Source organism: Zootoca vivipara, chromosome 1 (genome assembly GCF_963506605.1).
Source record: "Zootoca vivipara chromosome 1, rZooViv1.1, whole genome shotgun sequence".
NCBI lineage: Eukaryota > Metazoa > Chordata > Lepidosauria > Squamata > Lacertidae > Zootoca > Zootoca vivipara.
This window is the reverse complement of record NC_083276.1, coordinates 69,231,042-69,247,397: the sequence shown is the minus strand read 5'-3', so window position 1 is coordinate 69,247,397 and position 16,356 is coordinate 69,231,042. Positions and strand designations below refer to the sequence as shown.

The following is a 16,356-nucleotide window of genomic DNA, read 5'->3' as shown; positions in this document are numbered from 1 at the left end:
AGAAGAGCCGAAAAGAGTGACACTTCTGCCTAGCCTGGGAGTTTTGTCTTAAATGCTTCAGAACTTCGGTTGTAAAATGCTGCCTTGTGGCACACATTAAACCTAGTGTCTGGATAAAAGGTTCTGATGCCTTAACAGTGGGTGGATCTGGTGTTATACAGGAAGGAGCAAAATGAGAGAAGTGGACTTTCTCCTTTTGCACTCTTGAGTGGAAGGTTGGAACACTGCATCTCCCGAGATGTGACATCGGAGGTGTCAAGGAAGTCACATTGATGGCTCAGGACGAGTGTCATGCTGCTAATTTCTTAGCCATACTGAAGAGCTTAGGAAAAGTCCACAGGATCACATACTCCCTCCCGCTCCAGCTTCAAAATTTATTTAAATTTAGCCCTGCCGCAGACTCGAGCTACATTCACACTATGTTGCTACTTTAAATGGTCATGGCTCCCCTCCTCACAAGAATTCTCAGAGGGTTAGTTTGTTAAGGGTGCTGAGAATGGTTAGGTGGCCTCCTATTCCCCTCACAGAGCTACCATTCCCAGAATGGTTTGACAATCAAACCCTCTTGACAGGGAACTCTGGGAATAGTAGGCCTGTGAGGGAAGAGACCAGACAAATTAGGCCATGCATTAAATAATCATTCAGTAACCTAGCAGAAAAGTTGAAGCAATGTATTGTCTAGTACCGCCTACCAACTTAAACATTTTTGAAGAGATTAATTTATATTTATGTTACATATATTTATATTCATGCTATGTTATATTGAAGAAGAAGAAGAAGAAGAAGAAGAAGAAGAAGAAGAAGAAGAAGAAGAAGAAGAAGAAGAAGAAGAAGAAGAAGAAATAAATGTACCTATGAGTTCAATCCTATGCACACTTAATGGATGGAACCCACTAAACTCAGTGAGACCTACCTCTGAGTAAACATACAGAAGATTGTGCTATCAATAACAGCTACCCCCCGTAGGAGGCCTTGCCTCTGATATACAGTGGTACCTATACTTACGAATAACTCTACTTATGAATGTTTCTACTTATGAATGGAGCTCCGTCCGCCATCTTGGATGCGGTTTAGATAGGATTTTTTCTACTTACGAATTTTTAGATAGGGTTGCTTTGACTTACGAATTTTTTCTCCCAATGCATTCCTATGGGATTCAACTTACAATTTTTTTCGACTTACAAATGTGTGTTCGGAATGCATTAAATTCGTAAGTAGAGGTACCACTGTACCATCCAAGAAAATATGGATGTTTCCCTAAAGCAACATGAAGGATGCAAAGTGTTACATACTAACCAGCTGTGTTAGTAGTCATGTATTAGAAAGATACACAAAACCAACACAAAGAGATTAATGCTTAGTTAAAGTAGACCTCATTACTAATTTGCTTGGGAAGCTGGAATCTTGATTCAACATAACTAAAAAACGTAACTAAAAAACCAAGAGTATCATTTAACTATGCTTTGCTGAAGAACCACCAATGGAATTAATAGGCATAGCGTAGACATGCTAATTTAAATGGGCTTACTCCGGGTATAAAAAAGTTGAATACCACCATTTTTTAAAAGGAACCAAAAAATTATTATATAAAAACAAGTTTTCAGAATCAGGGATTGAAAACTTTTAAATACTACTAATATGGAAGAAAAATTACAGAGAGTTCCCTCCCTTCAGAATTATTTTTTTCAATGTGCCTTTTCAATCTCCCTTTTCTTAAGGAAGAAAAATGTAATTTTTTTAGAGCACAGCATTAAAAGAATAGAGAAAAGCAAACCTCTGAACATACATGTATTGAGAAGAGGTCATTTGCCAAATATACCTCCTGCTAGCATCCATACTGTTTGACAGAAAAAGCCTATTGAGAACTGTAAAGGACGTGACATAAAGGATTTCTAACACAGATTACTTAACATTGGAGGGAGGCAGAAATACTCTGTATGCAACCAACGTCTTTCAGATGGGTTTCTCTTGAGCCTTTCTTTTGCTCTTCTCCGTCTACCTCCCCAAATTCCAACAATTAAAACTGTGTTCCTACTATGGACTTTCATAGAGCAACTTTGATAAAGCACAGCGGAAAGAATAGACTACTGTTTGCAACAAGGACTAAAAAAAAACCCAAACTGTTCCTCAAGTTTTGCAACTGAAGCTATCCACCCACTGGTGGAAATCTAGGGTGAAATCCTGTTGTAACACATTCATTTTTATTGAGGGCCAAACTAGATACAGTGGCAGGTATCCTACAGGTTGGACCCTAACCACGTGTGCTCACAAGAAAGCCCTTATTAAATTTAGTAGGCTTAAGCCCTGCTGATTTCAGTGGGCACCAAGTGCCAACTAACTTGCCATGCCATCCTATGGGTACTCACTCAGAAATAAGCCTGGGTCTAACTATGGTTATAGCCTTATAGTGCAATCCCATGCATGTAGACACAGAATAAATTCCCATAGTGCATGGGGACTTAGTAATTGCAACTATCAGGTGGAAAGGTGATGGCAGGGGATCAAATTTTAAAAGCAATGGGGATTTGTGGGTGAAAGGTGTGGAACTCTCCCCCTCAGAGCTCTTTTCTCCCAGTCAAGATCACGGCTTGCTTGGCCTTAGGAGAAAAATGTCTGGAAAGGGAATCCAGCAAGAGGTTCTATACACTCTCGGTCTGTGCAATTCTTTTGTTTTTTTAAATACTGTATATTTTTCTATTTTAAAAGCCAAGCTACATGTGATGGGCAGTTTTGTGACCCCCCCCCCCCGGGTGCTTAACCCTTTCCCTACTTCCTTATTGTTCATTGCAATCATAGCATTGTCCATCATTCAGCTGTCCTCCCCAACACAGAGAAAAAGATATGGGTTCAAATAATCCCCCCCTGCAGCCCCAGGAAGGGGTGGGGAGGGTTCTGTGCAAACAGCAGGAAAACAAATGGTTAATAAGCCCCTCCCTCTGCCAGTTTTCTGCTGCTGATTTCAGACTCCCGTGGCTGCTTTTATTTTTATTTTATTTTTAAAAAAAAACACTGTTGAGAATATCAATAGATTAACTTTAGATTAGGAATGGGTGGATCTGTCAGCTTTGGTTTCTCTCCATTTCTCATTTTTCTAATTTTATTGTTCAGTTCTCCACGTTACCACATCAGTTTGTTGTTGTTATTTTTCAGATGCTGCAGAAATGCAGTTCCCATCAGCTCCAGCCGGTATAGCTACTGACCAGGGATGATAGGAGTTGTAGTTGCGTAGAAAGACAGATTTTAGAGGGCTACAAGTTACCATATTTTTCTGTGTATAAGACTAGGTCCCCCCCCCTAAAAAATAATGTCAAAAATTTGGGGACGTCTTATACACGGATAGTAAATTACATAATTTTTTTTCTTAAACTGGAGTCCCCCCCAAATATCTTATACATGGTGGCGTCTTATAGACGGAAAAATACGGTAGCTGCCCCTGCCTTAAGAGAGAAGAGTGAAGCGTGTGAACATCAGGGGAGGGGATGGAAACATTTCATTAAATTTTGTACAATAACCAGTATGCTGGGTTTAAACTAGCTAATATTGCAGGTCTACGAACAACGATACAATGTCACATGCTTTCATCAATTTTGAAAAGATACGTGCAAATGTAAAATAGCCAAGCAATGAAGTGCATAATTATAATGTACAAATGTATAATGCATATTGTCAGGAACAGCAGCACATGAACTTGTTTACTTTGTTAACTGAACAGTGGAGGATTATATGGATAAGTATTTTTTTGTTTAAAATCAAATCAGTTTAAAGAAGAAAAAGAAAGGGGTGTTTTGTTACACATTTGTTACTATTGTTCTTCTTGTTGTTGCTATATCCCACCCTTCCTCACATGTGAAGATGCTCCATTTCAGCTTTCACCCTATATTCTACATTAAATTTCACAATCAACAACTTTCTTTTGCATCAAAGCAAGTGGAAGTACCATCTATTAAAAAGAGTCTCTTGAAACAAGCAATATTCATGTTTTACCAGTGTATACATTTACTTCGTGAAACGTCCCATGGAAAACAGAGACTGTGAAGGATCCCTGGCTCAGAGGAGCAGAGCAAGCTCTGACTTAAAAGATGGACCAGATCCATCGGATCAGTGACTCAAGGGGAAAATACAGGCACCAGCAACACAACCAGCTATCAATAGTTACTAACTCGGATGGCTAAGCTGTACCTCTAGGGTCAGAGTCAGCATGCCTCTGAATACCAGTTGCTGGAAATTGCAGGAGGGAAGAAGTGCTCTTGCATTCAGGTCTTGCTTGTGGGCTTCCCATAGCCATCTGGGTGGCCACTGTAAGAACAGGATGTTGGAGTAGTTGGACCACTGGCCTCATCTAGCAGGTTCTTGGCCTGAGCCTGAGCCAGAGCAGATCAAGAGCTCTGGAGTGCTCTGCCCTCCAATGCTGTCCCCCCTCCCAAGGAACTGATCTCTCCATGCCCATGACATTTCATCAATGCAAGGGCTGTTTTGGAATGGAACAGTGTCTGGGCTGGGCTCCATGCCAGAGACCTGTCCCTTTACAGCCTCAAAGATGCCTAGGAGAGTCAGTCCAGGAGTTGCATAACCTCTGAGTGGTAAACTTGCCATGAGAGTATAAAACCTTTCAGTCCACTCTAAGACTTGCTGGAGCAAGCTTCTTACTTGGAGTTCTCCTAGACACTGCATCTCCTGGACTGCCCTGCCCTGTTGTAAAGGTAAAGGGACCCCTGACCGTTAGGTCCAGTCGCGGACGACTCTGGGGTTGCGGCGCTCATCTCGCTTTACTGGCCAAGGGAGCCGGCATACGGCTTCCGGGTCATGTGGCCAGCATGACAAAGCCGCTTCTGGCCAACCAGAGCAGCACACGGAAACACGGTTTACCTTCCCGCCGGAGCAGTACCTATTTATCTACTTGCACTTTGTGCTTTCGAATTGCAAGGTTGGCAGCAGCAGGGACCGAACAATGGGAGCTCACCCTGTCGTGGGGATTCAAACCGCCGACCTTCTGATCAGCAAGCCCTAGGCTCTGTGGTTTAACCCACAGCGCCACCCGCGTCTATTGTACCATGTGGGTTTTTTGTTTTTGTTTTTATTAAGGACAGGCTTATACCATGCTTTCTTCCCCCACTAACAACTGTTCCAACATTTTGGTTCCTTATGTTTGGGGATGTGCCAAATCTGCCTGAGAAATGTGACTAATTTGGTTGTTGTTGTTGTTTAAAATCTCTTTGTGTTAACCTCAGCCTGCAGGTGAAACTTAGTAGCAACTTTACTTACACCAAGAACTTCGCTTCCTTATGTTACTGGGCATTTGCACACATGAGAGAATCTGAAGGAAATTTAGCTGGGGAGTTCTGCTGCCCAGCAAGTCAATAAGGGGTTGGGTGTAGACTCAAAGGCAGCAGGCTTAAGAAGGGTTGCCTCCCACCCTTCAGCTATGCTGGCCTGAATTAGGGCCTCTGTTCATCCAAAAACTCAAAAGAATCCTATATTTGCTCAGAGTGCTTCTTGATGGAGCTACAAGATTGCATTCTCTCTTGATCATTGTTTTGTTTATTTCTAGGACACCGTTTCTGTTTCAAAGAAATGTGTAAACCATATACCGTAAAAGTACATTATAACTCTTATTTGCAGGTGCTCTGACTCAGCTACTGTCAGCATCTCCCTCAAATGAGAAGAAGATGGAGCAAAGGCATAAACAAAGCCTCTTCTCTCTTCCCCTAACCAGCAAAACAATGCAAGGAGGAAAACAAGAGACATTTAATTCACGAAACAGCAGAACAGCCAATTTATTCTTCCTCACAGTTCTGAGAGACAAAGCCATCGTCTTCAACGACTATCAGCACCTAATTATTCATGTCACAAACTGAATCAACAAGGATGAACCAAAATAATGTCAGCTTTGTTGCATTCTTTTGGCTTATATGTTGGATGCAAAATACATCCTTTCTGCTGTCATCCCAGTTCCCTAGACTAGTTGATGAAGAACCCCAATATTAATGGTGCTGTATAGATAGCATATCCACCAATGGTTGTTGTTTCTTGGTTAAAATAAAAATCTATCAGGACTGGTTCAGATTTAATGCTGCACTTGTTTTAAATAGTAGGAGTTGTCTATGGGATCTTATATTAGAAAGCACTCAATGATGAAAGCTTGGGATCCTGGCTATGTTCATAGCAAGGCATAGATACTTTGGACTGTAACACCCATCTCAAGGGCACTCGGTTGGCAAAGGCTGGCACAGGTGATCCCACAACCTGATCCTGATTCTTAAACCTGGTTTCAGCATTAAGTGTAAACCACCTCATAGAAAGAAAAGTGTTAGGCAAGTGTTAGGAATTAGTTTGGCAAATGCTGTGTAGCAATCACCTTTATTGCTTCTATATGACTTAAATAATAAGCTGTGAGCAGCAGTTAAAAAAGGAAACAAGCTCTCTGTTATGTACTGAGCTGAATCCTAGAACAATAGGATTCAGAATCAGCGGAAGCTACCCAATCCAACTCCAGGTGGAAGTGAATCCGCAACCTGATTGGTCTGCTGGAGCAGCCAATCAGGCGGCTGGCAGAAGTGAATCTGCTACCTGATTGGCCTGTAGGAGCAGCCAATCAGGCTGCAGGCAGAAGTCAATCCATAATATAATTGGCCCACAGGTGTAGCCCTGAAGTAGCCAATCACGCAAGGCCCATTGTGTAAATAATGTATATAAGCAGATGGTTTGGGGAAAAGAGCCATTCGTCTTCTCTTCTCCTCCTTGATGACTATGAGCTGAATAAAGAGCATGAAATTCACTCTTGACTCCGAGTATATTTCACTGGCGACGAAGGTGGGATCCTGCTGAGCTGACCGCCACCACGCACTGCACCGCAGCACCGCCACCTGCTGCACCGCTGCATCGCACCGTGCATCCAGGCTTCAGCTCCAGGACCCAAGGAACCCAGAATGGCAACCGACAGCAGCTTCTCGCCATTCAAACCAGCATCAGGAGACTGGGAAGGGTACGCCGCCCGTTTCAACTTCCTCCTGCAAGCGAAAGAAGTCACCAACGATGCCATGAAGAGGGCGACATTCTTCAGCGTCTGTGGAGAGGAGACGTTTGAAATCGCCCGGGCTCTCCTTGCACCTAGAGATGTCGCTACCGTCTCTTACAAAACAATAATGGAACGGCTGAAGGAGCACTTCTCACCACAGCCCTCGGTGGTAGCTTGCCGAAATGCCTTCTACGCAAAGCGGCAAGCCCCGGGGGAAACCATAACTGGGTTTGTGACCTCCCTCCGCCAAGCCGCCCGGTTATGCAACTTCTCAGAATTGGAGAACATGCTTCGTGACCGCCTCGTCGGTGGCCTGAGGGACGAGATGTTGCAACGACGCCTCTACGCCAAAAAAGACCTCACGTTCCTTATTGCTCTGGAGGAAGCCCTGGCAACCGAAGCCGCCGAGAGGTCAACGCAAGAGGCACGACCGGCCCCGCCATCCCAACCGAGGGTCTACCACGAAGACCTCACCGACGAATCCGAATCTGAAAGGGAGGAAGTACACCGAGTACAGCGGCGCACTCAAGCAGCACACACACCACAGCAGCCTCGACGAGAAGGAGGGAACTGTGCAAGCTGCGGGGAGAACCACGAGAGGAGGACCTGTCGTTTCCGCAACGCAGAGTGCAGGCAGTGCAGAAAATTGGGACACATCGCCCGGGTGTGTCGGGCTCGACTCACCCGTCGACAAGCATCAGATGACCGACCCAGGAGCCCCAGGTCACACGGCACCATGCACCAAGGCAACTCGACGGAGATCACGGACTACCAGGTATTCCAGTTGCCCCATCCCAGCACAGAGAAAATTTATATAGAGGTACAGATAGAGGGAGCCCCATGCCGCATGGAGCTGGACACGGGTTCAACTCTATCCATAATCTCGGCCCGAACATTAAGGGAACTGTGCCCTAATGGGGGTCCCAAACTAAGGCCGGCCCCATTCACCCTCCGGGACTTCCAGAAACGTAAGGTCCCTACTATGGGGGTGGGGACCTTCAGGGTGCAATATCGAGGGCGAAAGCAACAATTGGACTTGCTGGTAGTTAAGGGCCCCTACGTTAGCTTACTGGGACTGGCATGGTTTGGACCTCTGGGGCTAGCCGTTACCGGGGTGAACCGCACTAGCTTACAAGTGGACGTGGACGCCATATGCAAAGAGTTTCCAGGGGTTTTCGATGGGGCATTGGGACGATATACAGGACCCCCCATTGCCCTACAGCTGGACCCCGCTGTACGACCCATCAGGCACAAGGCCCGCCGGGTCCCGTTCGCCCTGAAACCCCGCATAGACGAGGAATTGGACCGGCTCGTGGAGCAAGGAGTGCTGGAGCCGGTGCCCAACGCCCCCTGGGAAACTCCAATTGTCACACCCGTCAAGCCTAACGGTTCGGTCCGCATCTGTGCAGACTACAAATGCACCATAAACAAGGCTCTCACAGCCCATGCATACCCAGTGCCAGTGGTCAGCCATGTCCTCGCCACCCTGGCTGGGTCAAAAATCTTTGGCAAACTGGACTTGGCCCAAGCGTATCAACAGTTGCCTGTGGACGAAGCCACAGCAGAGGCTCAGACGATTGTGACGCACAGAGGGGCATTCAGAGTTAAGCGGCTGCAATTTGGCGTTAGCGTGGCACCAGGCATATTCCAGAATCTAATGGACTCTCTCCTTAAAGGGATTCCTGGCGTCACCCCCTTCTTCGATGATGTACTGATCGCCGGGCCCACACCAGAGGAATTTGAGGACCGCCTCCGCTCCGTCCTGCACCGTTTCCAGACGGCGGGCCTCAAGGTGAAGCGGGAAAAGTGTTTACTGGGAGTGCCGCAGGTGGACTTTCTGGGATTTAAGGTGGACGCAGAAGGGGTCCATCCAACCGGTGACAAGGTACGGGCCATTTGTGAGGCCCCAGCGCCCAAGAGCAAGCCCGAACTTCAGTCATTCTTGGGACTATTGAACTTTTACCATGCCTTCCTTCCCCATAAGGCAGCGGTAGCGGAGCCCCTACACAGACTCCTAGATAAAAGGGCCCCTTGGGTGTGGGGCCAGCGACAAAGGGCCGCATTCCAGGCAGTCAAGGACTTGCTCGTCTCGAACTCGGTCTTAGCACACTTCGACGAGAGGCTGCCAGTGGTGCTGGCATGCGACGCCTCTCCCTATGGCATCGGCGCTGTCCTGGGACACCAACTCCCGGATGGAAGAGAGGTGCCGGTGGCATACTTCTCCCAGACGCTTGCTGCAGCCGAACGAAACTACTCACAGATTGACAAGGAGGGTCTGGCAATCGTGAAGGGCGTAAAAAAATTCCATGATTTCTTGTACGGGCGGCCCTTTACCATAGTGACTGACCACAAGCCGTTGCTTGGCCTGTTTGCCCCTGAGAAGCAGACCCCCCAAGTGTTGTCTCCACGTGTCCTCAGGTGGTCAATTTTCCTTGCCGGCTACCAGTATGCACTAATCCACCGCCCTGGGAAGGCGATGGGCCACGCAGACGCCCTCAGCAGGCTACCACTACCAGAAACAGGCCCCGACCCAGCGCCTGCGCAAGAGGTTATGACCCTGGAGCTGCTTCCCGACCGACCCATTCAGGCACAATAAGTTGCGCACCATTCCACAAAAGATAGGGTCATCTCCCGGGTCCTGGACTGGGTATGGCGAGGATGGCCCAGCAGCAGCCCCGGGCCAGAATTCGCTGGCTACACAAACCGCAAACATGAACTGTCGGCCCACAAGGGGTGCCTGTTATGGGGAAGCAGGGTTGTTGTTCCCCAGCCCCTCCGCAAAAGGGTCCTCACAGCCCTACACGAGACACACCCAGGGGTAGTGAGGATGAAGGCCCTTGCCAGGAGTTATGTGTGGTGGCCGGGGATTGACAGAGAGATAGAGGCCTGGGTCCAACACTGCCAGACCTGCCAAGAATCCCGCCCGGATCCCCCAAGGGCCCCAGTCCAGCCCTGGGAGTCCGCCCGACATCCATGGTCACGCTTGCACGTGGACTTCGCTGGCCCCTTCCAGGGAAAAACATTCTTCATAGTGGTGGATTCCTACACCAAATGGCTGGAGGTCGCACTGGTACCATCCACTTCTACGGCGGCAGCCATCCGGGTACTACGTAAGCTGTTTGCGACCCACGGGCTCCCTGACACCCTCGTCTCGGACAATGGAACCGCATTCACGTCAGAGGAGTTCCAGACCTTCACAGTGCAGAACGCCATCCGCCACATCCGCTCAGCACCATTCCACCCTGCCACCAATGGCCAAGCGGAGCGCATGGTGCGGACCACCAAGGACAGCCTCCGCCGCATGACACAAGGGGACTGGGAATACCGCCTTGCCGCATTTCTTCTAGCACAGCACAGCACCCCAAGCACAACGACGGGCCGGAGCCCAGCTGAATTACTAATGGGCCGGCGCCTTGCAACTAGACTGGACCGACTTCACCCCGACAGAGCTCAGGATGAGGTAGTGGTGGGGAAAGGCAGGAACCCCCGGACATTTGTGGCCCAGGACCCAGTGTATGCAAAGAATTTTGGGGCAGGCCCAGCATGGGTACCCGCCACAGTCACCAAGGTGACCGGTCCCGTGTCGTACGAGGTACTAACGGAAGGGGGGCAATGTTGGCGCCGCCACTGCGACCAGCTACGACGACGATTCCCAGGAGGAACCCGGGAGGAGAGCGGGACAGAGGGGTCCCAAGGGGACAGCAGGGCAGTGAGGCCTGTAGAGCGAGAGGGGTGGGCAGGGGAAGCAGAAGCAGTAGGCACAGAGGGGCGCCCCGAGGCTGGAAGGACACCGGAACCAGAGCTACAACCTAGTGGTTCAGTGGCGCCAGACCAGACAGCCCTGGCACAGCCAGCAGCCTCGGAACACGAGCCAGAACCAGAACCCCTGACCAAGGAACACCCCAGGCCACAACGCACACGGAGGCGGCCAGCAGACCTTGGGGACTACGAATGCAACTTCCCGGGCAGGACTGGAACTTAGAGGGGAGGGGTGTTATGTACTGAGCTGAATCCTAGAACAATAGGATTCAGAATCAGCGGGAGCTACCCAATCCAACTCCAGGTGGAAGTGAATCCGCAACCTGATTGGTCTGCTGGAGCAGCCAATCAGGCGGCTGGCAGAAGTGAATCTGCTACCTGATTGGCCTGTAGGAGCAGCCAATCAGGCTGCAGGCAGAAGTCAATCCATAATATAATTGGCCCACAGGTGTAGCCCTGAAGTAGCCAATCACGCAAGGCCCATTGTGTAAATAATGTATATAAGCAGATGGTTTGGGGAAAAGAGCCATTCGTCTTCTCTTCTCCTCCTTGATGACTATGAGCTGAATAAAGAGCATGAAATTCACTCTTGACTCCGAGTATATTTCACTCTCTCTCTCTCTATTATCATATTACGTAGGTTGCTTCCATGCTAGGATCCTTTAGGGCTGCTGAAGCACTGCTTTTCCCCAATCAGCTGGAAGTGCAATTATAATTGTAGTTCCACAAACCATTTAATACAGCTCTATATTAACGTCCCACAATGCCCGTCTCCACAGCAAAGGCAAAAGTGGATGATTGCAGCCTTGCTGTGAGATCTTAAGAATGTTTTACTCTGAAGTAAGCATCATTGAATGCAATGGTACTTATTCACTGTAAAAATAATGCACTAAGGATTGCTGCCTTTTCTAAAGTGCTATTTTTTTAAAAAAAACAAAAAACCTAGCTGAACAGTGAAAATATACCTGTACACCTTTTCCAAAGAAATGCCAACAGCTGTGAGTTAAGTTTAAAAGTTACTGGGAACGGAAAATGCGAGGTGCACAGGGTCTAGATTACCTGCTGTGCTAGCTGGTGGCTGCAGAGGATATGGGGATGGCAGCAAATGGTGACCCTAGTGCTCCCCAACCCCAAGATTGTACCATCCTGTCCAGGCATAGCACTGGGGGGAAAGAGCTGGCCACTGAGATAGATGTCCAAAATGCCAAAAAGCTGCTGGTGCTCAATGACATTATGTCCCCATCGTCCCTGAAGTGCAGAGGCTGGAGCAAGAGGGAGGTGCTCCATCTGAAGCTGCACAGCAACATGCAGAGATGTATGTCACAGAACAAGGGAAATGGAGAGTTCCATGGATGAATGAGGGCACATTTTCACTGCCTCTACCAACATGCAGAGTACCAAAAACAGCCCTTGCTCCTCTAGGAATTTGACTGGCTCAAAGGAGAGGGATTTCTGCTTCTCTCCCTTAACTTTTCTTCCACAACAGCATTGCCAAGTATGTCACCCTAGCTCAACAGCCACACAATAGTGCATCAATAGCACTTTAACAGTTTATACATTAAAGTGAGGTGCTTAAACGCCACAGCAACTTGGAAAATTCAGATTCATTTTTTAAAAAGGACAGATAACTCAGGGGAAAAAATGGAATTCAATTAGCTACCAACAAATTAGCAGGGATTCTCTGTACGGATGGCTGAAACACTATACTTCAGATCTATGTCTGTTTCATGTGTTCATTCATAAGACCATTTAGTCTCATTTCTGAATTAATCTGCACATATTATATATATATATATATATATATATATATATATATATATATATACACACAAAAAGTTGTCTTTATTTTAATACATATGTAAATAAATATTTTATCATAAAACATGCACTTAAATACAGTATGTATTTCATCTCAGTGGATGCATTTCTAAACATCCTTTACCCTAAAAGACACATTTTAATACATTTTTGAAACAAAAAGTGCAATGCAAAATTCAAAGAAGTGCAAAACCTGAAGGATAATTACATTCTGATCTGTGTACTAGCCTGTGAGGCATGAATTGTGTCAGCTCACTTTGAAAAAGCAGACCAAACAAAATTCTCCTCCATCTCTGATTCCCTGTAAATTTCTCTGTCAATTCCTGGGAATGAGGACTCACATGGAAGCAACCAGAGACAGACAATAAGGTAAGGGGAAGGAGGCACAAGGAGAGGAAGAGCTGAAGGCTACAGTGGCAGTTCTTCTTAAAGATGGGTCTTCAAATGCTGTTTTAAAATAGAAAGAGATGGGGTGGTGTATATGTGAGAAAGGAGAGAGAGAAGAAGAGAAAGTGAAAAGAAACAAAGACAAGCTATACTGGCACCATCTTGCCAGGTGTGTTGCTAAATATCCACAACTGCTGACCCATAAGCATAGCACTAAATGGAAGACCCATGTGTATTTATACTATGTTAACAGTGGCTTCTTGGAGAATAGCCCAATCAGTACTACAAACAAAGTAGTATTTGAATCAAACCTAACTTAATCCACAGTAGTGAGGCCAGTGTCAATCTATTGACCCTTTCAAATCAACTGGGAGCTTATAGTCCTTGCACTAGATCTTCCTGCCTCTAATCAGATTCTCAGTGAGTTCTGATACCACATACATCAGTTTGCAAACTTCTCTCCTGTGGAAACCAAGATTACTTCTGAGCTGCCCAATTATGCCATCCCAGAAGGTGTGTTTTATAGTCATAATTGAATGAACTGTAGAGGGAGAGACAAATTGCAATTACAGTCTAAAGCAGATGGCGGGAGCCTCAAATATCTTGTCCAAGCAACATACAGACCATAAACACACTGACATATCTATTTATCTATTTGTATTTTTAGGCCATGCCTTGAGGCAAGGCTCTCCAAGATACTAACAGTAGCTGGGCAAGTCAGGATGTTGATTCCCCTCATGTGATCTCTCCCAGTTTTTTCTTTATCTTGGACCAAACAAACAGTATTGAACTGGTTTTATTTTTAAAATATGTTTCTGACAAACACACATACACACCTTTTAAAGTCAATCAAAGCACAGTGACAGTAATAATTTTAAAAAACCCATGAAAGAGAATCACCTATCAAAAAAGTAGAAGAAAATCCTAAAAGCATTCAGTCACCACGCTAAAATGCCATGTTTTGACAAAGCCACAAAGAGAACATAAAGATGGGTCCAGGTAAACTACCCTGGAGACAGGCTTCCACAACATTGGTGCCACAACTGAGAAGGCCCTGGCCTTTGCAATCACCTGCCATATATGATGATTAATTATGTTCAGGACTAATGGGAGAATAACATGTTTTCCAAGGGTCGCGTTTACCGTTGAGCAAGACTTTGGGGACAGACTCCTCATGCCAGCAGTGTGTGTGACTAACAGTGGACCTGGTCACCTCACACTTTCCCATGCATTCAAAGCCAGCCACACATGCAAATCAGCTGAAATGAGGGGGTATGACCCCCTCCCTCTGCTCATCAAATGATTGATCTGATGACTGGGGGTGGGGCAATCTGCATTGCCGTCAGGGTGCTGGATTTTGTACCTAGGCTGGGTCTTGGAGGGGATGTAGGAAAAAAAAATCACGTTGGAGGCCAGATTGGGCCCCTGAACTGGGGTTAGCTACTTCTGCTTTAGACTCTGGTGTCTTGCCTTCATGTACTATAAATCCTTTGTTGCCCTGATTAACTTTTCATTGCTCTATGTGTCCACGGATGGAAACAAGCACCAGCACCATCTGCTCTGAATGTTATCGTTCTCCACCTGTCCCCATGCATATTAGGAAAATATTTATGCATGTGGATTTTCCTTTATATTTGCAGCCTTATTAAAGAAGACTTAAGGTGGAATGATTAGGCATTTATATGCATCTCGGGGATTGCCATTTGATGGCCTACAGATGCCAGCAATGAGAACTATTGTGCTCCAGATGACAGGAAATATCTATTCTTTAGCATTTGAGCTCTCATGGCTTTTGCTAATTATTCAGAGCTGAGGTCACTAAGGCTGAGAAATAGTGACTTGCTCTAGTGAACTTTTCAGGTGAACACAAATTTGATCCTGGATCACTCATCCTTCAAAAACTTTAGCTATATTTGGGTGTTCATCTGAACACACACAGCTAAAACTAGAGACAGCACAGCCATCATCCCTGGACATGGTCCCTCAGATCTTTATGTGAGGGGCACTAAGGTCTGAAGAAGGGATTTTAAGCATGTTTGACTGGATAGACTTAGAAAACACATGAGCAGATACCCTGACTTTTTAGGGTCCCTGATGACTGGGTAAGTTTCAAAGTGGTTTCAACTAAAAGTATTCAAAAACCTTATCCAGATCTATGCATAAAAACTGAAAAGCAGCTGGCTTACATTGGAATTTTATGCCTAATTTTTCACTGTCCAGGAGTCCCACAGTTGCTCACTTTGCATGCTATCATTTAACATTGTGTGCCACTGTCCTCCTTTCTTCAGGCTAGGTCATCAATTTGGAGTTATTTGACTTCATCTGCATGTGGCAAGAGTTGACATTTATGGAAGGCTAGTGTTTCAACCTACTTCAACCCTAGTGAAGACTACAGTAGTCAATTTATGCACTCACTATGTGTAACAGTACATTCAAATACTATCACCATGCAAAACTGATGTAGTGTAACTATGTGATGCTGTTGCCATGTCAACAAGTAATATATGAATCAAGCATCCAGGATGATCACTTGGGGATGACCTGGAAGGTCTTTCTTGTGCTTATGAAGTTCACTCAGATCCAGGTTGCCAGCCCTCCTATTTAGCAATATCTCCTGCAAGGGTAGAATTATGGTCTCCAGTCCAACAGAAGGCATTGCACCTAACCGCCTAAGCATTAGAAATGAGGCCAGTGTTCAAGATGAGGATCAGCAAGTCTGGATTCAAGGATTAACAAAAAGATCTGTTGCCATAATCACAGAAAACAGAAAAATCCCTGTCTTAAAAATAAGGTAGGGTGTCAATTATCAACAGTTGAAAATGAGAGGAAGGATGAAAAATGAGAAAAGGACAAAAACAAGTATGGATACAGTGCCACTGTTTGGATATCATGCTGAGCCCATGGTTTAATGAACCATGAACAAGCCTAGCCTGCTCTTGGGCTTGTGTCCCACCCTACTCTGTCCTTTTCCCCTCCTCCTTGTGCTGCTGAGAGGAGCAAGTTTGGCTTAACTAAGAGTAGCTTAAAACAAGCCAACTTCAAGTCATTGTTTTTAATGCTAGTGTGTTTAAACCATTGTGTAAACCCCTGACAACCATGGTTAACAAAAACCACATGAACTGGTTTGGATAACTTGAGAAGCTATGGCAAACCCAATGCAAAAGTGAACATTTCCAAACTCGTGGCTATAGGGAAGTTGAGACAAGGAAAGGGGGAGTGAACGAGCCCACAAAAGGCTGAGCTTGTTCGTGCTTTGCTAAACCAGGGGTGTCTAATCTTTTTCAAAGGGACACAAGTGCCTTATTGGAAACCCTCCAGGGCTGCATGCCATAGTGGACAATGGACAAAAGTGGGTGTGGCCTCTCTCTCTCTCACAC

General features: G+C 46.1%; 1 protein-coding gene across 2 annotated transcripts in view; it reads right to left on the bottom strand.

Annotated features, from left to right (window-relative positions):
- The window catches only part of LMO1 (LIM domain only 1), a 109,341-nt gene that overhangs the window by 65,508 nt on the left and 27,477 nt on the right, over positions 1 to 16,356 (bottom strand). The window lies entirely within an intron of this gene.